The sequence below is a fragment of the Mauremys mutica genome, chromosome 25, assembly GCF_020497125.1.
Source record: "Mauremys mutica isolate MM-2020 ecotype Southern chromosome 25, ASM2049712v1, whole genome shotgun sequence".
Classification (NCBI taxonomy): domain Eukaryota; kingdom Metazoa; phylum Chordata; order Testudines; family Geoemydidae; genus Mauremys; species Mauremys mutica.
In genome coordinates this window covers 10282523-10304992 of record NC_059096.1, presented here as the reverse complement: position 1 = coordinate 10304992, position 22470 = coordinate 10282523, and positions in this window count along the sequence as shown.

Genomic DNA, 22470 nt, shown 5'->3' with positions numbered 1-22470 from the left:
AGACTCATAGACTTTAAGGTCAGAAGGGACCATTATGATCATCTAGTCTGACCTCCTGCACAACGCAGGCCACAGAATCTCACCCACCAACGCCTGTATCAAACCCCTAACCTATGTCTGAGCTATTGAAATCCTCAAATCATGGTTTAAAGATTTCAAGGTGCAGAGAATCTTCCAGCGAGTGACCCGTGCCCCACGCTGCAGAGGAAGGCGAAAAATCCCCCAGGGCCTCTGCCAATCTGCCCTGGAGGAAAATTCCTTCCCGACCCCAAATATGGCGATCAGCTAAACCCTGAGCATGTGGAATTAATTGCCAGAATTAGGCTGTCCCATCATACCACCCCGTCCATAAACGTATCAAGCTTAGTCTTGAAGCCAGATATGTCTTTTGCCCCCACTACTCCCCTTGGAAGGCTGTTCCGAAGGGCATGTTTCAGGGGGCACTGATGTGCCGTACATGTCTGTACAGAATGTGGCTGAGGAGGGGGTTCACTTTACGTGCATTCGTTTACTCTCCGAATGTGGGTTACAACCCAGCGGCTCTGGATTTCACTACAGTGACAGGGTCAAACGATGATCTGGGTTTAAGTCCGTTGACCTCTGCCCTTCCTGACCTGTCTCTCAGCTCGGCACGTGGACACTTGCCTCAGTTGTTTGGATTTAGCTGCCTTCCAACAGATGTAGGCACCTAATGTTGGGCCCCCAGGTTGCAGCCACTGGGGGTAACATTTTCCAAAGCAGCTAAGTGATTTAGGAGCCCAAGTCCTATTGACTTTCAGTGAGACTTAGGGTCCTAAGTGCTCAAGTCACTTCTGAAAATGGGGCTTAGGGCCTGGTTTTCAAAGGTGTTTCAGCGCCTGAAGATGAAGCTAGATCCTCAAGGGGTTTTCAGAACCTTAAATCGCTGCAAGTTCGGCAGTTTTGAAAACCCACTAGATGCCTAAACACCTTTGAAAATCAGGCCCTCTTCAAATGTTACCCCCGTCTCTTTGTTGAGAGGCAGAAGAGAGCTTTGTGCTTCAGAGTGAACGCTGACAAATGATGCAGGGATCTGTCTCCAGGAACCCTGGGAAAGAACCAGCCAAGAAACACACCCCCAGCAAGAGCCTCTCCCTTCCCCTCAGATCCAGCCTGGCTTTGCTAGTGCAGCTCCATGCCCAGTCAGCAGACCTGCCCTGGGTCAGGCACTTTGCTTGATGTTTCTACCCTGGGCAGCCCAGTGATGCCTGCCTGCCTCTCAGGGGACAAATCTCATACACCAAGAGAATGGCCCTTCTGTGGTCTGATCCTTGTTCCTTTTGTCCAGGGAATGTGGAGCACAGTGGAAGGCCTGGAATAATGCATCTGGTTTGACCTGTCTCCAGCTGAGATGCCACCACAGCAATGAGAGGAGCCCACAGGGAATAAGGGGAAGGTGTGGGAGCTTTCACCAATCTAAGGACAGCTTTGGGCTCAGTGTGAGAGGGGGGCTGGATCCTTATCTGAGCCATTTCACCTAATTTTTTTCATCAAAAAAGATGTATTGGAATTGGAAAAGGTTCAGAAAAGGGCAACAACAATGATTAGGGGTCTGGAACGGCTGCCATATGAGGCGAGATTAATAAGACTGGGACTTTTCAGCTTGGAAAAGAGACGACTAAGGGGGGATATGATAGAGGTCTATACAATCATGACGGGTGTGGAGAAAGTTATTTACTCCTTCACATAACACAAGAACTAGGGGTCACCCAAGAAATTAATAGGAAGAAGGTTTAAACCAAACAAAAGGAAGTATTTCTTCACACAACGCACAGTCAACCTGTGGAACACCTTGCCAGAGGATGTTGTGAAGGCCAAGACTGTAACAGGGTTCAAAAGCAGGGATTGGTCCAGCTTTGATCAGGGGGTTGGACTAGATGACCTCCTGAGGTCTCTTCCAATGCAAATATTCTATGGCTCTATGAAAAAAGAACTAGATAAGTTCATGGAGGGTAGGTCCATCAGTGGCGATTAGCTGGGATGGGCAGGGACGGTGTCCCTAGCCTCTGTTTGCCAGAAGCTGGGAATGGACAACAGGGGATGGATCACTTGATGATTTCCTGTTCTGTTCATTCCCTCTGGGGCACCTGGCACTGGCCACTGTCGGAAGACAGGATACTGGGCTAGATGGACCTTTGGTCTGACCCAGTATGGCTGCTGTCGTGTTCTTATGTACATGCTTTTCAAATGCACACAGCATGGGCCATATTCTGCCCCCAGTGAAGTCAACTGGAGTTTTACCTTGGACGACACTGGCGGCAAACTCAGGTCAACGCCAAGAGCTGTTAAAATCCCACCCTCAGACAATGACAGTTTGCAAAGTGCTGTGAGCTCTTCTGATGAAGGCCAGTATCGGAGTCCCAAGCAGTTGCATTATTATCTTGCAGAAAGTACATTAGCCCTTTCCTGTAGGCACAATTATAATCAAGCAGCACCTCACTCATCCACCCTTCACTAATTTGCACACTACAATTCAAACATGTTAGTTTCCTCCTTACTTCTCACAGCCAGGATTTCGCAGCAGCGTTCTGTAGCGAGCTCTCGGGCGGTTTATGAAGGGCTGTGAAATCCTTGAATGGAAGGTGCTATCCGAGCGTGGTGTATTCTTCTGCTATGACTTCGCTTGTTTTTACACAGTTGCTACAGCACATTTTGCAGCACACACATTACGCCGGGTGACGGTAAACAATTAAAACTCGGTGGCACTTGTCAAAGCAAATGAGCAAAGTACATTCTGGCGAGGTGGAGGCCTTGCTCTTTTCCCTGCCTTTAATCACTTCCCAAAGTTCAGCCCTTCAGAGATTCAGAGACGTTAAGACCAGAATGGATCAAACGCTCTGATCTATTAGTCTGACCTCCTGCCTAACACAAGCCAGAGAACCTCACCCAGTCATTTCTGCATCAAGCCCAATAAGCCATCTTGATTATCACTACAGAAGTTTTTTTTCTCCTGCTGATAATAGTTCATCTTAATTAATTAGCCTCTTAGAATTGGTATGGCTACTTCCACCTTTCCATGTTCTGTATGTATATATATCTCTTTATTGTATGTTCCAGTCTATGCATCTGATGAAGTGGGCTGTAGCCCATGAAAGCTTATGCTCAAATAAATTTGTTAGTCTCTAAGGTGCCACAAGTCCTCCTGTTTTTTTTAAGGAATAAGAAGTAGGCGAGAGATCACAGCATGGATCAGACCGACCCCTTGCAGGGGCCATGCAACCTGGCTATTTACATTCTGCAAGAAGCAAAGGCAGGTGACTGTCTCAAGCTAACATGGCTCAGGAAGGCTTATTATTACCATGATCTGTGCTGCAGACCCACAAAGTGCTCGGTGCTTTGCAGAGGTACCTGATGGGACAGTCTCTTTCCTAAGGAGCTCACAGCTGAGAGACAGATGGGACAGACAGGGAGAGAGAGGGGAAGGAAGGGGACCCACAAAGGGGGTTTTCTCTACAGGATCAACAAGGTTCGTTATCTGCAGCTCAGCCAGAGTGGGATTTGGAAGAGGGATGAGATGTAGGGAGCTGCATAAAGTTTAAGGCCAGACCTCATCAGGTCTTATCTCTTATCAGACCTCCTCTGGTCTGAGCTTCTGCATAGCACAGGCATTACATTTCACCCAGGTACCCTAGTGACTTCAGTTAGACTCAGGAGACTAAACGGTTACCTGTAATAGGAGAGAACAGGAGCGACTGAGAGGCCACCGATGCCCATGGTGATTACGTGAGACATGCCCAGAGGATGGGTTGAGGGAGGCGGGAGCATCCGTGAGAACAGGGAGATGTTGATCTTTTACATCTCTGTGTATTCAGCATAGCTCCGTGGGTAATGTCATCTATCACTGTTATACCAATCATCCACTGTGACAGGCAGGGCAATATCCTGCCATGTCTTTAGGAGATCCTACTGCGTGAAGTTACTTTATCACTGTGGGCCCAGGACTGTCTGCAATTCCCTGAGGGAGGGTGACCGCAGTTCCCCCAGGAACTAAACACAGCTGCGCTTGCCTCTTCCCTCTTAAAGGGACCATGTCACCCTGTGACAGTATCATTATCCCCATTTTTACAGATGGGGAAACTGAGGCACGGGGGGGTTGACTTGCCCAAGGTCACCGAGCAGGCCAGAGGCAGAGCCATGAATAGAACCCTAAGTCCCAAGCCAATACTCTACCCACTGGGAAACTCAACAACTTTCATTCTTCCTCTACATTCCTGCCACCCTTTGAACTGTTTAAATCTCTCTCCTCCCCCATTTCCCCAGTACAATGCACATTCCCAACACAAGTGACAAATCACCCCCATTCCCACCATGCATGGACTATGGAAAAGCCTCTAATTCCTTATCCTTTTCAGCCAGAAACACTAAACTTTTATCTCTTCCCTGCCACACCCAGATCAGACTTGACGCTTCATCATCCCAGCTGTTATGTCAGGAGATTCCAGTGCTTCTTAGTGTCTTTATACGGTTTTTTTTTTTGTGGAAAATTGGGGTTTTGACTGAACATATTTTTTCACTAAAAGGAATGTGCTTCCTGAGAAAAAACTACTTTTTTTTGTCAAAAAACTAACCCACCAAAACCAAAATGTTTGTGTGATAAACTGAAATATTACAATTCAGCTAGTTTGTCATGGGTGCCTCATGGGAGTTGTAGTTTGATTGCATCACAGTCCCCATTCTCCTCTCTGAGTCTGGCTCCCCAGCCAGCCTACATCTCCCATGATTCAGCATTGCCCCCTCCCTGACACCCCTGCTTCCCCTTACCCTGAGGTGAGACAGTGGTGCATCATGGGGGATGTAGTCCAGCTATAGCGCCCAGCCTAGAGAGGACAAAGGGAGCATGAGGCACCCAAACTACAACGCCCACAAGGCACTGCGGCAGCATTTTCAAAGCAAAGTATTTTGGATTTTGATTAAAATATTTCTCTATTTGCCTACAATATTTTCATTTTTGAATTTCCACCAAAACATCTAAATTTTCCACAGAGAATTGAGATGAAAACAATTTTCAAGGGAAAAAAAATTCTTACCAGCTGTGCCCATGATGCCCCGACCACTGTGAGGGCAAAACCTCCCACAGAAAGGCTCCATGTCCACCCAACAGTGGCTAGTTCTCAGACCTCCCAGCACCCTGGACCTCAGCCCAGGCTAGGATGTTGTTGATGTACCATGGAGGAGAGATGGAACATTACTTTAACTCAATGATTTCAGAGCTGTCTATTGTTGTAGTTGTCATGAGCGCTGCATCTCCCTGTTGGATGGCTGGTGGGCGGTTGTATGGGGGCAGCGTTAAAGTTGTTTGTGGAATAGGCAATGCGATCTTATACACACGTGCAGTTAGCTCATATTTAGCTGCCTTCTTCCTTACATTTAAATACAGTATCACCTACCCCCCGTGTTACAAAGTCATGAATCAGGCCCACCCGAAAATCATGAGACTGACTTAAAAATCGTGGGATTTAAAATATAACCATCAAACTTGGGGGCTCTGTATTCGCCTTCTGATTTTCTTGCCTTTAGGGATCATGATTTCAAACTTTTCTCACAACCAGAAAGGCTAGAAACTCCCTTCTTTTTTTTGAATGAAAGCTGGGAGTCTCACGTCAGTTTTAAAAGAAATGAAGTACAGCTCCTAGCCCCCTATTCTTCCAGCAGCGTGGCTCTTAGAAACCTGGGTCCCTGAACCCCCAATGCCCTGCAGCGCCCATTGGGTAGGTAAAGCTCCCAGCTCTCCCTGCTGTCCCCTGGTACCACTGCCCTGCAAAGCTTATGAAGTCCCCAGACTCCTCTGAGGCAAGCTTGGCAGACCCCCTAGCTCCCAGGCTTAGACTGCCCTGCAGGAAGACAATCCAGTGGGCTAATGTGGCACTCAAGAAATCATAGAATATTAAGGTTGGAAGGGACCTCAGGAGGTCATCTAGTCCAACCCCCTGCTCAAAGCAGGACCAACACCAACCAAGTTCAATCCCCTTCTCTGCCACAGATGCCCTTGGACGTGTCACGTAGCCTCTCTGTGCCTCAGACGGTGAGACACTCAGGTCCAGGTTTCCCATAGGTTATTGCTGGGCGATAGTATTTAATGGCGTGCGTGGTTTGAAGTTGCCCCATCCAACTCCTTTTCATTTAAAGGGACACCCCACCCCTGCAGCAAAAAAATAAATGTTTAATCAAATTTTGAAAAGGTGTCATTTCGAATCGAGCTGGTCAGAAAACGAGGGGACGCGATGGAGGGAGGGGATGAGGAAGAGGAGTGGGGGTGAGGGGAGAGGAAGGCAGGCAGATGCATCTCAGTGATGCCTTCGCTTTCTACCCCCTCTTTTTAAGTCTGACTCTGAGCAGCCACCAGACCTGCACCAGATGCCTTCACTCAGGCAGAGCTCCCGTTGACGTCCATGGGATGGCTGGTGCTCCGCTTCTGTTCTGTGCTGGCTGGGGCTCGGGGGCTCTGTCCAGCGTGCTGAATCCTGAGGCTCAGGGTCATTTTGGGTACGTCTGCACTGCAAAACAGCCAACCCCATGGCAGCAAGTCCCAGAGCCTGGGGCAACTGACTCGGGCTTCAGGGGGTTCACACTGGAGGGCTTGTGACGATGCGGTTCTGGCGGGACCCAAATGAGAGTGCCAATTCAGGACCAATTGCTTAAACAGGGCAGTTACAGCCCAAGGCTGGGGTTTTTCCACCTTTAAGGCAAACCAAACCAGCCAGACAAAGACGACTTTGGTCTCACCCCACTGGCTAACCACAAGTCACACAAGCAATTCCCTTAGACACTCCAGTCTCCCAATATCACCACTAGTCCCACTCGTCCTGGGGAGGAATGGTTATGAAAACCAACATCCCAATAAAAGAAAACGGTTCTCTCGATCCCAAAGAATCAAGCCCCAGACCCAGGTCAATATACACATCAGATCTTACCCACAAATCACGCTGTTGCCAATCCTTTAGAATCTAAAATCTAAAGGTTTATTCAGAAAAGGAAAAAGGTAGAGATAAGAGCTAGAATTGGTTAAGTGGAATCAATTGCATACAGTAACGGCAAAGTTCTTAGTTCAGGCTTGTAGCAGTGGTGGAGTAAACTGCAGGTTCAAATCAAGTCTCTGGAGTACATCCCCAGCTGGGATGGGTCAATCAGTCCTTTGTGCAGAGCTTCAGTTCGTAGCAAAGTCCCTCCAGAGGTAAGAAGCAGGACTGAAGACAAGATGGAGATGAGGCATCAGCCTTTTATAGTCTCTTTTCCAGGTGTAAGAACACGTCTTTGTTCTTACTGTGGAAAATTACAGCAAAATGGAGTCTGGAGTCACATGGGCAAGTCCCTGCATACTTTGCTGAGTACAAGGCGTATCTGCCTCCTCTCAATGGGTTAATTGTGTAGCTGATGGTCCTCAATGGGCCATCAAGCAGGCTAGGCAGAGCTAACACCAATTTGTCACCCAGAAGCACAGCACAAGTTTGAAATACAGACAGGATAGAGCCAATATTCATAACTTCAACTAAAAAATGATACATACAGACAGACAGCATAATCATAACCAGCAACCCATAAACTGGTCTTAGACACCGTGTATGACCCCTTTACATAAGATTTGGTGCCACTACAGGACCTTGGTTGCAACCATGTTCTATATGGTCCCAGATTATATCAATAACGTCACAGGGCTCTACTGACATCATCACAGAGTGATCCCGCAGACACCTGGGCTGACAAGAGAAAGGGGAGGTTAAAGCGAGCGTAGACAGCGAGCGCCAGCTGTGCTCCCAGGAGAGTTTCCCACCGCAGCCTGGCAGCTGATGCGCAGGGCTCGGGGCTCTATCCATGCGCAGGGCTCGGGGCTCTATCCATGCGCAGGGCTCGGGGCTCTAGCCAAGCACTCGTTGCTCGTAAACTGTAGCCCCAACAGAAGCGATCGTGAACAGTTAGCACTTCCCAGAGACAGTCCCACTGCGAGCCCAGGGAACGGCGGTCTACAGCGGGCCATGCACAGAGCTGTTATGTCGGAAAGCATTGGGCCAGGCGGCGATCGGTTGGGCCAGGCGGCGGTTGGTTTGAAGGAGCTGCACAGGTGTATAGGGGAGTAGCACAGCGGGAAGGAGGCCAGCTGGGTGCCGTTCATGACCCTCCCTAGCATCATGCGCCTCGGGCAAGTGCCAGCTGGTCATGGAAAGGTTTGGAGGTTTTGCCCATTTCAGCCCGAATGGTCATTTGGGTGGAAATCTGAACCCGAAAGGGGGGTTAGCCACTATTCACTAGTTGTCCTTCTGCTATTTTAAGAGCAGCACTGGAGCACAGACAATCACGTGTGGTTATTAGGGACCAGGCTGAGACCTAATGTGGGGGCAGATTATACCACAGCTGCCACTGCAGGGTTCTTACGCCTGCCTCTATAGCATCTGTCCACTGTCAGAGAGAGGACACGGGGCTAGATGGAGCTCAGGTCTGATCCAGTCAGGCAGTTCCTATGACCCTCCAAAAACCATGATCTATGGATGCTCAGATGCTCTGGTGACAGGGACTATGGGAAACAAACCCAGGCAAAGGAAATCAGAATGGGTTCATGAGTGACATTTAAATAGGCTGAATGACAGGCTTGGGATTCCCAAGAATCCCAAAATCATGTTCTATGCCTATGACCTTAGCTCTTAAACATGATAATGATGGTCACTATAGAAAACCCTGGGATGGATGGATGGATGTGTGGGTAGGTGGGTAAGGGACTGGACAGATAGATTGATTCTCAGACAGTCATTCTGGGGAACACTGAGAGCTCAGGGATCCTACTTTTTTGGGGTTCCAGAGGTTTTTTTTTAAGGTTAGGTAAAATGAGAATCATGTTATCCACTCAGTGGGGCTTGTTTTTCAGGTATACAGCTAGATGGAGTCATGCAGTTCTATGCTGCATCTTTTCTCCACCAGACTCTTCTGTTTACTGCAGGATGAGTTAATACATTGGGGCTGCCAGAGTTCTGGGATTTTTTTTTAATGTCCCTGAAAAGAAATGAGTGAATGCTTGGAGTTTGGTTTAATTGCATGTGTTTCTTCTTCTCATCTCATTTATTTTTCCTGGAGATTCAGTTTCTCGCATCCTGTGCTATAAATGACCACTTGGGGCTTTAATGTGTAATTGGATTCTTTCCAGAACAGGAGTCAGAGGTTGCTGGCTTAGGTTTTCCTTCCTTAAAATGACTTTAATGAATAGCTGCATGTCTTACAAAGAGGGATTGCTATTTTTTCAGAACATGAATTTTGGTTTTTTTCAGTCTACTCCCTCGGTGACGTTTCATTCCTCTGCACAGCTCAGAAGCAACACGGATTGGCAGTGTCTGGAATTGCAGGAGTGTGGTGCCTTCGCCAATCTGTGTGTGAGGAGCCCAGGACCAGAATAGCAGGGGTGGGACTGCAGGTCAGCATTGAGGTGTGTGAGCAGACCTGTGAATGGGGAGCCCGGGAGTGGAACAGCAGGGAGTTGTGGGTCAGGAGTGAGGTGCATTGACAGAGCTATGAGGATGTGGGGTGCTCAGGATCGGAATAGCAGAGGGGCTGCGAGATGCACCAGAGCAGTGATCCACGCCAGTACCAGCTGCATCAGAGGAGGAACCCTTGCAGCCGGCAGCGGTGGGATACCCTTCCACCGACCCCCGTAGCAGGAGGCTGGCTCATGCCACGAAGCAGGCAGGTTTATTGCTCTTCCAAAAAGTGACCGTGAGAAAAGGAGAGAGAGAGGGGCTGGAGGCAGCAGCCAGTCAGCAGAGGGGTGGAAATGTCTGGACATCATCAGCGTCTGAAGGCGCCTGTCTGCTCCTGCTGGCATGGGTCTGGCCAGCTCTGCACTGGGGGTTTCTCTCCCCCCTGGAACCAGGGCAGGGGGTGAGGGACGGAGTATTGGTCTTTATGGGGTCTGGTGCCCCACCCGTCCAACGGGGGTCTGCCCTGCACTGCTCTGGGTCCAAGGCTGCTGGTGGGGAGGGGTCGCCCCAGGCAGGTCCCCTCTCCATCCACTACTTATTTGCTTCAGTGGCATTTTGTGAAGGATATTGTCAAAGGCCTTTTGCTATCTACATACACACTCAGCTGCTTCTCCTTCGCCCATGTGAACAGTGTCCCCTTTAGAGAACTCAACTAGATTGGCACGGTGGGAGCCTTTTGCAGAAGCCACGCTGGCTACACCGTATCACCTCGTGTTCCTCTGAGTGCTTCAGAATTCAATTGGTGTTTGTCATCACTGCCTGGCACTCCAGGTCACCTGTGTTTGCTCACAATTGTATCAGGCACTTCCCTTTCTTCTTTTTAAGCATGCGCTTATGTTTATTTAACTCCTGAGACTGGGTCCATCTGCAACCCACACCGCTGCTGGGTGGGGTGTTCTGTCCCGTCTGTGTCTGCTCTGCAGCTTTCGCTAGCAGCCAGTTGGCTTTTAGCTCATGCGGCAGAGGCTCATGCGCTAAGCCCCAGAGGTCCCCGGTTCAATCCCACCGACCGGGGCCTGTTGGTGTTACACATTGACCCAGCATTAAAGGACCCGCAGCAGTGAGTCTCAGCGCCCAGGTTAGCTGACATGGGCTTGCTAGACTCTTACTGAGGGACTAAAAATAGCACGTTTGACAATCAGGCTCAGGCTGGAGCCCAGGATCTGAAACCCCGGGAGGCAGTGAGGGGCTCAGTACAGAGTCAGTTGACCCAGGCTCTGAGACTCACTGCTATCAGTGTTTGCCGTGTAGACGTAACCAAAAATACCTCGCTGATTAAACAGAAAAGAGTTGAGCGATCCATTTCGGTCCCATCTGTTATTGGATATATGTCCCTAATAATAATACCCAGCTCTTGTCCAGCATTTTTCACCCTTAGATCTCAAAGCGCTTTACAAAGGCCATCAGTAGAATTATCCCCATTTTACAGACGGGGAAACTAAGGCATAGAGCTTTGCCCATGATTGCCCAGCAGCAGAGCCAGGAATTGAACCTGAGTCTCTAGACCCCCGCACCCTAGCCACTGTATTGTCCTACATTGTTAAGAATATGGAATAAACAGGCCGGCCGTGGACATACTGGAATATAAATACAGGCGACCATGTTTAAGTTGTAACACACGTACACACAGAACCGAGAAATTCACACCCCACACAAAGCATCAGAGAGAGGATTCCCTGCTTTCGCTTCCTCCTAACCAAGACACACTCAGAAAGCCCTCCACAGAACCAGATGTCTTCCTATTAGGCGAGCGCCAAGTGGCTGCGAATAAATCCAGGCTGGCTGGCTGTGAATGAGTCACTCTGAGTGGGAGAGCATGTACTGACTACATGGCCGGGCAGGGGATGAGTCACTTTAGGTGACAGTGCAAGGAACAGCGAGGCATTTGCAGGTTCCTAGGTGCACGTGGAATGGGGGAGCCCCAGGAGATATGTCCAGCCACTTCCCTGATTTAATTAAAGGCAAAACAGGCCAGAGTTCAGCACCTGGAAACTGAAGCCCTCTCCTCACAGCCTGTGCCCCCCACCATCCCACCCGTGGGCCCTCACGCAAATGTGGAGAGACTGTGTCAGGAACCCCTTCAACTTCACCCACCGGGAAATCTCTTCTTTGCTCCAGGTGATGGTGATTCCCCCATGTCTTACAAGGGCACCTTTAACCAACCAGCCAACAATTCCTGCAGCTTCAATCCAGGGGACCTACCAAAACAATGCAGCCCAACTCGGCAGTCTGACATTCGGGGAAAACATACTTCCCAGCTAATTCTGTCTGATTAACTCTCAGCCAATGGCCCTGTGGATACCTGCCTAAGCATCAATTTGGCTGGCAGGTGGGCAAACAGCCACACTATGAAAGTGAGTCATGGTAAGTCCATCTAAGCCATGCCAGGAATAACCCCAATTAGCCAATCTCCCGCTTCCCAGAATGCAGCTGGGTTTAAATGAGATTTCGCCTCTTGATTCAAATGCCCTCATTCATCTCAGAAACACCCTGGAATTGGTTTTCTTGCGGCCTGACATTTGTAAGAGTTTGTTCCCCCAGGGATTCGGGCTGATTGGGTTTAGCATTGCATCGTTGCAAGTTCAATGTGGTGAAACGTCTTCCAGCCAGCTGGGAACCTCGTTTATATGTAAACAAACAAGCAGACCTTTGCTTTGTGCTCATGCCACCTTCATGATCCACCCACACTGCAGGCAAACCCGCAGACAGCTCAGGAGACTGGTAAGGGGATCCTACCCACGGTTCCCTCTGCCCTCCGGTCTGGACTTCAATCCTGCTGGAAGTGACTGTGGACGGCTAGATGGGGATGATTTGCAGGCATGACAAGCTTGGGCTGTTAAGTATTAGAACCTCAAAGTCCAGCCATGCCGGCCCATGCACTTCAACTGTGATCAGCAATGGTAACATGCTCCATGCGTTACAAGATGCAGAGATAAAGACAGCCCCGTCCCTGAGGACCTTCCGGTCTAACAGACCAACTCGGAGCAAACCTGGCACTGTGGACACTGGACAGTTCCCTTCCATGTCTTGGCCTGGGGCTGAGCTGGGGAATGAAGACTACCCCACCTCACCTTCCTCTCTCTGCAGGGCTGTCCTCCTACTTGCCGTCCTTTAAACCGAGAATCAGGTGATCTATGGGCAATCGCCTGACCTCTGGCTTCAAACCCCATCACTTGGGAGGCACAGTCACAGCTGGTGGCTAAGCCCACCTCCCTTAAAGGGCCATCCCACCCCAGGACAAGTACATTTTTGTGGCTGAATTTTGGGCAGAAGAGAGTGGCAGGCAGGGGACGGCACGTAGGTGTTGGGGTGAGCAGAGAGGAGGAGGCTGCAGTAATCATGATGGAAGATGGTGCAGGTGAGGTCAAGGGATGGAGAAGAAGGGACAACTTAATTTGGAAGCAGCCAGGGTGTGATCGATGGGAGGAGGGAGGAGCTTGGGAGAAGACCGGGGACGGCCCTGTTGATGCTCTTTCACACACACACACACACACACACACACACACACACACACACACACACACACACACACACTCAAACGGGGAGGAGCTAAATATGCAATTGATGTTCATGGTGCCGGGTATCCCGCACAGCCCGAGCATAATGCTGGTGAAAGGTGCGGATCAGCGTTTCTCAACCTTTTCAAGCTGGCGACCCCTTACTCAGAGTCAGTCATGTTTGTGACTCCCTCACCCTGGACAATGCAGTGATGCTAACAATGTTGAGGCTGTGTAACTGATTTGTGTGTTTGTGTGCATGTGTGCGACAGGATGTACAAACCCCACACTGGGCAACAAGGGGTTCAGGGATTATTTGGGGCTCCGCCAGCCATAGAAACATAGAATCTCAGGGTTGGAAGGGACCTCAGGAGGTTCTAGTCCAACCCCCTGCTCAAAGCAGGACCAATCCCCAACTAAATCATCCCAGCCAGGGCTTTGTCAAGCCGGGCCTTAAAAACCTCTAAGGCCTGGGCTACACTAGCAGGGGGGTTCGAACTAAGATACGCAACTTCAGCTATGCTATTCGTGAAGCTGAAGTCAAAGTATCCTAGTTCGACTTACCTGGCCGTCCTCACGGCGACGAGTCGACTGCCGCAGCTCCCCCGTCAACACCACTTACTCCTTCTGCCGAGGTGGAGTACGGGCATCGATTAGCAGATCGGTTTATCGCATCCAGATGAGATGCGATAAATCAATCCCCGATACATTGAACACTACCCGCCGACCCGTCAGGTAGTATAGGCGTACCCTAAGGAAGGAGATTCCACCACCTCCCTAGGGAACCTATTCCAGTGCTTCAGCACCCTCCTAGTGAAATAGTGTTTCCTAATATCCAACCTAGACCTTCCCCACTGCAACTTGAGACCATTGCTCCTTGTTCTGTCATCTGCTAGAGGAATTTAAAGACAGGGAATTAGCTCATTTGGGTGGCCGAGCTGGAGGTGAGCAGACCTGCACCCACAACTCCAGCAGAGCAGAGCAAAGGAAGCCTAAAGGCTCTGACACAGCTGCCCAAGGGAAGGAAGGACCCATCCCAGAGACATCCCGAGAGCGAAGGATCCCCCTCTCCCCTGCCTGTCGACCCTGCACATTGGTAACCCTCTTACTCATTGTGGTTTGGACTTCCCCAACAGGGGACGCCTTGGACGAAGCTGACCCCAGGGCGGAGGAAGAGAGGAAGAGGCCCTGGGAGCCTTAAGCAGCCTTGTTTGCCACACCACTGGCAGCCGAAAGGACCCTGGTTCGGAGCAGGAGTGGGTGGGTGAGATTCTGTGGCCTGCATTCTGCAGGAGGTTGAACTAGATGATCATGGAGGTCCTTCTGACCTTAAAGTCTATGAGTCTATGAGAGGGCCTGAGCTCCCCTCCCCACAACCCCAATGGCAGTGAGGAGTTGCGGCCATGACCACCAGGCTACATTCCCCAGCCAGACCCCGAGTGAGGCCCATTACAGTGTGTTTCAAAGAGCTGACAGAGAACGGAGGGGGAAGGGTGTGTGGCGAGTGGGGAAGCCATCTTTTCTTTACTTTAGGGTGTAGGAAAATGTTCAATGCCCCGCGACTCCCCCAATTGCCTTTCGTTCCTTCCTCCCCCGATGTTCTGAGCCCGTGGGTGAGAGCCATTGTGCTAAAGCCATGACGCCGCATCAGACAAATAAACAGACTCACTTACTGCAGCACAGCCGGGCCCGTTCCCAAGCCTTTGCCTTTTGCACGTGACCGACGTGTCCTGCATCAGGAACGCAGGTGCCCACGGCCATGCGGGATCGTTTCACATGAAGGTATTCATGCAGGGAAGCCCCAGCCCAGGGCATTTCACACCAGCTCCCTCCGCCGCCTGGCCCCCTCGCTTCGCCCAAGTCAAATTCACGCTGGCATGGCTAATCACGAGAAGCCACGAGAACGCATTCATTTCAATTCCCATCCTTCTGATAAGGCCCAGAGACTCATCACCCCCTCCCCACAACCCGCACTCATTTTGAAAGGCGAAGACTCGATGTATTTCCGCGGCGGTAACAAAAGCTCTGAGTTTGCCGTCTCCCTCCACCGAGGCTGCGAGGCACAATGAGAAAGTGGGAGCCTTGTTAACCGCGCTGACAGAATCCCTGGGGACGGCGGCACAGTTCTGAGGGGAACGATGCTTTGGGGATGTCAGAAAGAAAAAACGCTGCTTTACTTGAGTGACAACCAGCTTAGGCAGCTGCAGAAATCTGCCTTGCGTTCAAAGGGGAAGGCTCTGTGGTCATTAGTAAGGGGGTAGGTCATTTAGTGGCTCAGATAATAGACACTTGTCTGCCATGTAAATCACGTCAGTGTGTGGCTCGCGGGGGCTGGAATAGTCAGGGGAGGAAGGCAGAACTGAGGGGCATCAGCAGGCCTGCAGGGGAGCTGCGGCTGGCCAGGACTGTGGGGCACTGGAAAAGCTGGGGAGCCCAGGGCTGGAATAACGGGGAGGGGGCTGCCGATCAGGACTGAAGGGCATCAGGAGAGCCCAGGATGGGAAAAGCAGGGGCACTGCAGAGCAGTACAATGGCTGTGGGGTACCCAGTAGAGAAGGAAAAGGAAGAAGCGGTGGCAGGAAAGGTGGGTGGGCTGGTTTTCTTGTTGCGTTCGGTGCTACCCCCAGTAACATCAACTGCTCTGCTGGGCCGGCAACATCTTCCGGCCCGGTTTTTATTTCCATCCATTGGCCAATCCTATTCCTTCCAACGGGCTGGGATCGGGGCTCTCTACTCCAGGGATCGGTGCTGCGGCTGAGCTGAAACGGGAGGAGGGGGGAACTCAGTGCAGAGCGAAGGTTGCAGCGGCTGGTGTGAGTTCAGCCCCCGCGTTGCAGCTCAACTGGGTCCAGCATAGGAGGCAAGCGTCTTTCCATTCATATCCACCTAGAGGAGCTGTAGAAACTCAGGGGAGACCTCGAGCTGCTGCTGACTTCCCCACGTTTCTAGTCATTGACGCTAGTGATGGAAAAGCCAGGCTGTCTCTGTGCAGTCTCCTAGTGCCCCAGAGGGGTTGCAACGTTCTTTACTAGTGGATGCACCAATCCAAGGAAGAGGTAGGTTCAAGATGCCCAGACTACCACGGCATGAAGGCGATAGGTCAAATCTGAGAATTTACTGCAAACCTCTGGGGCAACGATCTTCCCAATGAAACAGAGCCCCATCTCCAACTTCTGCGGCATGTGCATGTATAAGGCGTCCATCCCTGTAGTGTCTGGTCATCCTTTACCTGAGTGAGATGCAGGATCTGCAGTATTTTCCCATCAATGGCATGCACGTGTGCACACATCCTCTCTCTCCAGCTGCAGACGGCGTACACACACACCCCGGCATGTGCGCTCCCACATTGCAGCAGCATCAGACTCCAACATGAAAAGGCATTTGCTTCTAACTCGGACACATCAAGAAATAGGGTGGGTGAGGCAGTATATTTTACTGGACCAGCTTTTGTGGGTGAAAGAGACAAGCTTTTGAGCTGCACCGAACTTCTCTTTCGCCAGCAGAAGTTGGTCCAGTAAAAGAGATGACCTCACCCACCTGGTCCCTCTAATATCCTGGGACCAACACGGCTACAACAACACTGGAAACACCAAGAAATATCAGCCTTAATATCTTGACATTATTATTTATAGGAAAGCGCTTCCACTGCATAGAGCCGCAGGGAGACAGCTCAAGAGTTGGAATATTAACAACAAAAAATACACCGAAACCTCCTAGTGCTAAAGCAAATAATTGTATAAAGCTAAATAAAAATGTCCCAGAACAATGAGAGCCAGCAAAACCAGCTTCTTTAAGCCATGGGGGTCAGTGGAGAGACAGACCGTGCTCAGTCATCCATACCTGAGCTTCAAAGACAGCCACAAAGTGGAACTGCCCTGTAACAGAAATGCCAACGGATCTTGCTTTGCTGCATTAGCTAGACTCAAGAGCCCTCTAGCAGCTGATATCTTCTCCCTGTGTAGGTCCTCCTAGACCAGGGGTGGGCAACCTATGGCACACGTGCCGAAGGCGGCACAGGAGCTGATTTTCAGTGGCACTCACACTGCTCAGGTCCTGGTCACCGGTCCAGGGGGCTCTGCATTTTAATTTAATTTTAAATGAAGCTTCTTAAAGATTTTAAAAACCTTATTTACTTTCCATACAACAATAGTTTAGTTATATATTATAGACTTATAGAGACCTTCTAAAAACGTTAAAATGTATGACTGGCACGCGAAACCTTAAATCAGAGTGAATAAATGAAGATTCGGCACAGCACTTCTGAAAGGTTGACGACCCTTGTCCTACACTACGGTCAAGTTGCCTCTTAACTGAAGCTGGTTGGGAATTTTCTGACACAATGTTTTGCCATCAGAATATGTTGACTCATCGAAACTGAAACTGTTCTTGAGACAAATCTCCCTATTTGAAAAAGTCTTTAAACATTTTGAAACTGTTGAAAGGTCCTGTGTCAACATGTTAGAAATGAAAAGTTTTGTTTTCCAGTTCAAAATGGCTTTTCATTTAAAAATGTTAAATGTATACTTTAAAAAAATATATTTTTAAAACGTCAGAAAATGAAACGTTTCAAAAGAATCAAAATGAAATGCTTTGCTTGATCCAATCAGAAATAAATTTCATGTGATCCCTTCAGTAAAAGTTTTGAGATTTTCAACTTTTTGGCCCATTTCAGGCTGGGAAACATTTATGAAATCTCAAAAACTCTCACAGGACAGGGAAAACCATTTCCTGCCCAACTCTGCTCTTCACCTTCTCTTCAACGTGCTAAATCGATTGAGCTCCTTTAGCCTTCCATTAATAAATCATCAGATGAGTTTTCAGCTGCTCGAATTGCTCATGTAGCTATTTTTGGAATGCTCCCCAAGCCAGGATAGTGGACACACCTCAAGTGGAACTAGATTAGGAGCCATTTCAGATTATTCTCATTTAGTGTTCAGAGGGAGGTAGCACCTAGGTGGTTCAGCGATCAAAACCCGAGTGTGCTAGACACCGCACACACCTAGACCGGAAAGGTGGTCTCCGCCCCAACGACCATAAACCCTATGAATACAAAGAGAGGCAACAAGGGAATAGGTAGATAAGGCAAACAGGGGAAACGGGGCAGCACTCGATGATTTGTTGGGTCCTGACAATGTCCTCTGAACAGCAATATTATGAAGGATGCCAAATGTGCCCAGGGCCACCCGGGGGCGGGAACAAGTGGGGCAATTTGCCCCAGGCCCTGGGCCCCACAGGGGCCCCCACGAGAGTTTTTCAGGGCCCTGGAGCGGGGTCCTTCACTCACTCCGGGGGCCCCGGAAAACTCTCATGGGGCCCGGGCCCCCGGAGCTTCTTCCGCTCCGGGTCTTCGGTGGCAATTCAGCGGTGGGAGATCCTTCCACTCTGGGACCTGTCGCCGAAGTGCCACAAAGACCTGCGGCAGGGGGTCCTTCCACCCTGGGACCCGCCGCCAAAGTGCCGGGTCTTCGGTGGCAATTTGGCAGCGGGGACCCCAGGCCCCCTGAATCCTCTGGGTGGCCCTGAATGTGCCCCTTTCTGTGCTGACAAGCAGCCATACAGAAGGAAAGGAAGGAATTTCTTATGGTGATACAGAATTTATAACTGAGAGAGCAAAAGAGGGGGCTTGTTTTCCCCCTTCCTAGCCCCTGGTCCACTATAAAAATAAACAAATTGCACAGAGTGCAAAATCCCGCAGGCCAGAATTTTTTAAAGACCACATCGACCCTGCTGATGGATCAATGGTGAACTAGCACCATGGTCCTTCTCTCTCTGAAAATTGCTAAGCTTTAGTGCTCAAGTGTTATCCTGACTTGTTCTGTATCTAGCACCACCAGTGCCTGAGGCACTTACAGACAGTAAGAAGATAAGCTCCCGGCCCTGAAAAGCTTAGATGAGTAGCAGCAAAGCTGAGCCTACAGGGAGTGCTGAGGACAGGAGGCAAAGCAAAGCAGAGCCGGCTAGGCAGAGAAGTTCAGCGTGACATTTGCTAGCTCCGCAGTGTGGGGCTAATGGCTTTTTTCCTTTAAAGAGCATTTCCTCTCCTCAGTTTTATCATCGCTCTGGGAGAAGGTTTCAGAGTGTTAGTCTGAATCAGCAAAAACAGCGAGGACTCCTTGTGGCACTAACAGATGCATTTGGGCATAAGCTTTCGTGGGCTCAAACCCACTTCCGCTGGAGGAGCAGAGGGTGTACTCGCAGCCCACGGGAGCGGGAGGGCATTGGAATGGGGGTCTGCATTGTGGAAAGGTGCAGAGAGAAGAGAAGGACACGGCTGGCCCAGCTTGGGGGCAGTGAGGAAGCCAAGGGAAGGCAGCAGAGACAAGAGCAGAGCAGGACGGAGGTAATTTGATCAGGTTCTTCTAGGGGAGGACAGCCAGGGCAGCTCCTCAGCTGGTGTTAATCAGCCTCAGCTTCCCATGGACTTGCCTGGCCCAAGGAGATTCCCTCTGATGCAGGTTTGAAGGGGTGTGTGGCTGGAGTGGAAGGGATGCGGGGCGCTTTTTCTGGCAGCGGTGCAGTCTCCAGGGGCTAAGTGCTGAGCCGTGTGGAGTAATGGCTGGGAACAAGCAGCCGGCGTTGACTTTGACAGCAGATTGAGGGGGTGCGGGCCTGGGAGGTCAGGGGAGAGGAAGAAGCTGCAAGCGCTGGGGGGAGTCTTGCCATGGGAAGAAGGGAGAGGAAGGGATGGATTCTGGAGCCGTTGTGGGGGAAAATCCAGCAGGATTTAGTGAGAGTGTCAATCAGGGGAGGAGAGCCAGACAGAGGAACCCGAGGGGACACCAGGCTGTGAGCCTAGCCAGGCTGAAAGGAGCAGCTGAGGGCGGCAGAGAAGGACTGGTGGGAGAGGAACTTCGAGGAGGGTGGCCTTCACCAGCTTTTCTCAGGCCGAACGCAGCGTTTCCTTTAGGGGTCAGGTGTTTTTTTACCCTTTTTAAAAAAAATTACATCCCGTTACATTTTAAACTGAAACACACAATGCCCAGGAAACAAGGGGGGCTTTGAAACTTGCAGACTGAAGTGGAGAAGCAAACTCCCGAGCCAACACATTGGCTCTATAATCCCCCCAGGCCTGTGCACCCCCCACCCCCCCAGACAGACTCACTGTATCTATGGAGTGGATTTCTATTTCTTCCTTCCAGCCCAGTGGGGATCTGGCTTCTGAAACCCCTGTCACTAGCACATGCATTTATATCATTTATTTTATGTATTTTGCAACTGCTGGCATCAGCACCACCAAATTTGTCTAGCTTTGGAAAAAGCCAGTTAACAGGGGGAATACAAAGACAGCAATTAACGATGACGCCCCTGCACGCAGCAATTAGATGCTTGCAAATCAAAGGATGCCGCTGAACACTAAAATTTCACTGCCAGCTTCGCAGAGTTGAACGGATTAATGTGACTTCCAAAGAATTTAGAGGCCGGGATTATTTTTATTTGAATTTCTTTTCAATCAACTTTTTGTTCCGAGCACGCCACTTAAAAAACAACAGCTTGGATGGGGTGAGGAGGTTTGCAGTCAAAGCTGGGGAGGTGGAGAACCACCAGCACTGGGCAGGGTGGAGGGCTTTGAAGACGCAGCTGTCTGGTTACACCCATAGCTGGTGTCTTCAAACATTGTGCAATGCTAGCAGAGATCAACAGGAGCCATGAATCACAGAATATCAGGGTTAGAAGGGACCTCAGAAGGTCATCTAGTCCAACCCCTGCTCAAAGCAGGACCAATCACCAGACAGATTTTTGCCCCAGATCCCTAGAATGGCCCTCTCAATGATTGAACTCACAACCCTGGGTTTAGCAGGCCAATTCTTAAACCACTGAGCTATCCTCCCTGGAAAGGTCATTGAGTCCAGCCCCCTGCCTTCACTAGCAGGACCATGTACTGATTTTTGCCCCCAGTCCCTAGGTGGTCCCCTCAAGGGCTGAACACACAACTCTTGTGTTTAGCAGGCCAATGCTCAAACCACTGAGCTATCTCTGTGCATGTGTGTGTGTGATTTCAGTACCTGTATACTTGGATTGGAATTTCAAGAGGCCAGTGAGTTAGTGGATTTTCTCATGGATCCCCGAACTGGGACAGCTGTGAAAACAAACCCACTGGAACTCTACTCTTCACCCTCTCATGGGTTCACTAGGCATGAGGGTCTGAACACAGGGAGAAAGCTTTTGATTTGTGCTATGGAGTAGAAGGGAAGAGATGGGGTTCTGGCTAAAATGCTAGGCTAGGGATCGGGTGGTCTCGGTTCAACTCTCCATTCTATCACAGAATCCCCATCTCATTTGTAAAATAGAGAGAATGGTGTTTCTATATCTTGGGGGCGGGGGGGTATGAGGATTAATTTACTGACGTTTGTCAGGCCTCAATAGATGCATGATGGCCTCTACAGAAGTTCTGAGAAGGCATTTGTGATCCATCTGCTCATACAATTTCCTTCTTTAAGGACATCTTATGTGTTAAGGAAGTAAAACAGGGAGGATGCTAGAACATCTATGAACTTCTCTATCATGTCATTGGAAAGTGGCTTAAACAGAAGGTCGCTCATTCCATTGCCAGCTGCATCATGGTGAAAGACCTCAAGATGTTTACCTTTACTCACACTTAGGTGTCTGAGTAGTAGTAACTATTCAGGAGGGAGCAAGGCTGCCCTGCCATGGAGATGCTCACTTCCACTTCTAGCTTGCAGTGGTCTATGTTTCTGACTGAACCCCATGACCATTTGTGATGCAATATCAACAGGCTTTTGCAGAATTCCATTGTGGGTTTTTTGGAAATTTCAGCAGATATCGATGCTTATTTGTAAGCATTTTTTTTAGCTTTTTATCTATGTAAATTTTCACTGTTGCAGAAAATGATGAATGGGGCAAACAGTGGGGAGGGGATCAGTCATTAATTATTAAGCAACAGTTGACGTTGAGATGCAAAAACGTAAAACTTTATAATTGTTAAACCACAAATGGTCAGCATCACATGTTAAAATGTACAAAGTAAATATCCTGAAATCAAATTCTAAGAAGCTCTTGAGCAGCCTTTTTCTGACCTTGCTTCACATTGTGATTATTATTGGCAGAAATATTTATTTCATCGGGGGTGCGTGTAGCATGAAATCTGCATTTATGGACATTTGCTGATAAAAATCGAGTCCTTCCAAGCTATAGATAAACGCTCTATTTTAATGACTGATGCAGAGTGGCTTTGGGGTCCAGCCCTAGAGAGGGTTGCATTTCAGTGGCTGTCTGCACCCCCTTTGCATGGTGCTTTGGGATCCTTCAGGACAGACGTGTTATAGATGTCTTAGATTTTAAGGCCAAGGGACACTGTTTTGATCATCTACTCGATACAGGCCAGAGAATTTCACCTGCCATGATTCCTGCATCCAGCCCGACAATTTTCTGGCCTCTTTTAATTAATCCCAGTGATTTTTAATTGGCTCAGGATAATAAACAAGAGAAACAAAACAACAACAATGCATGGAGTTCACGCAGCGGATGGGGTTAGTACA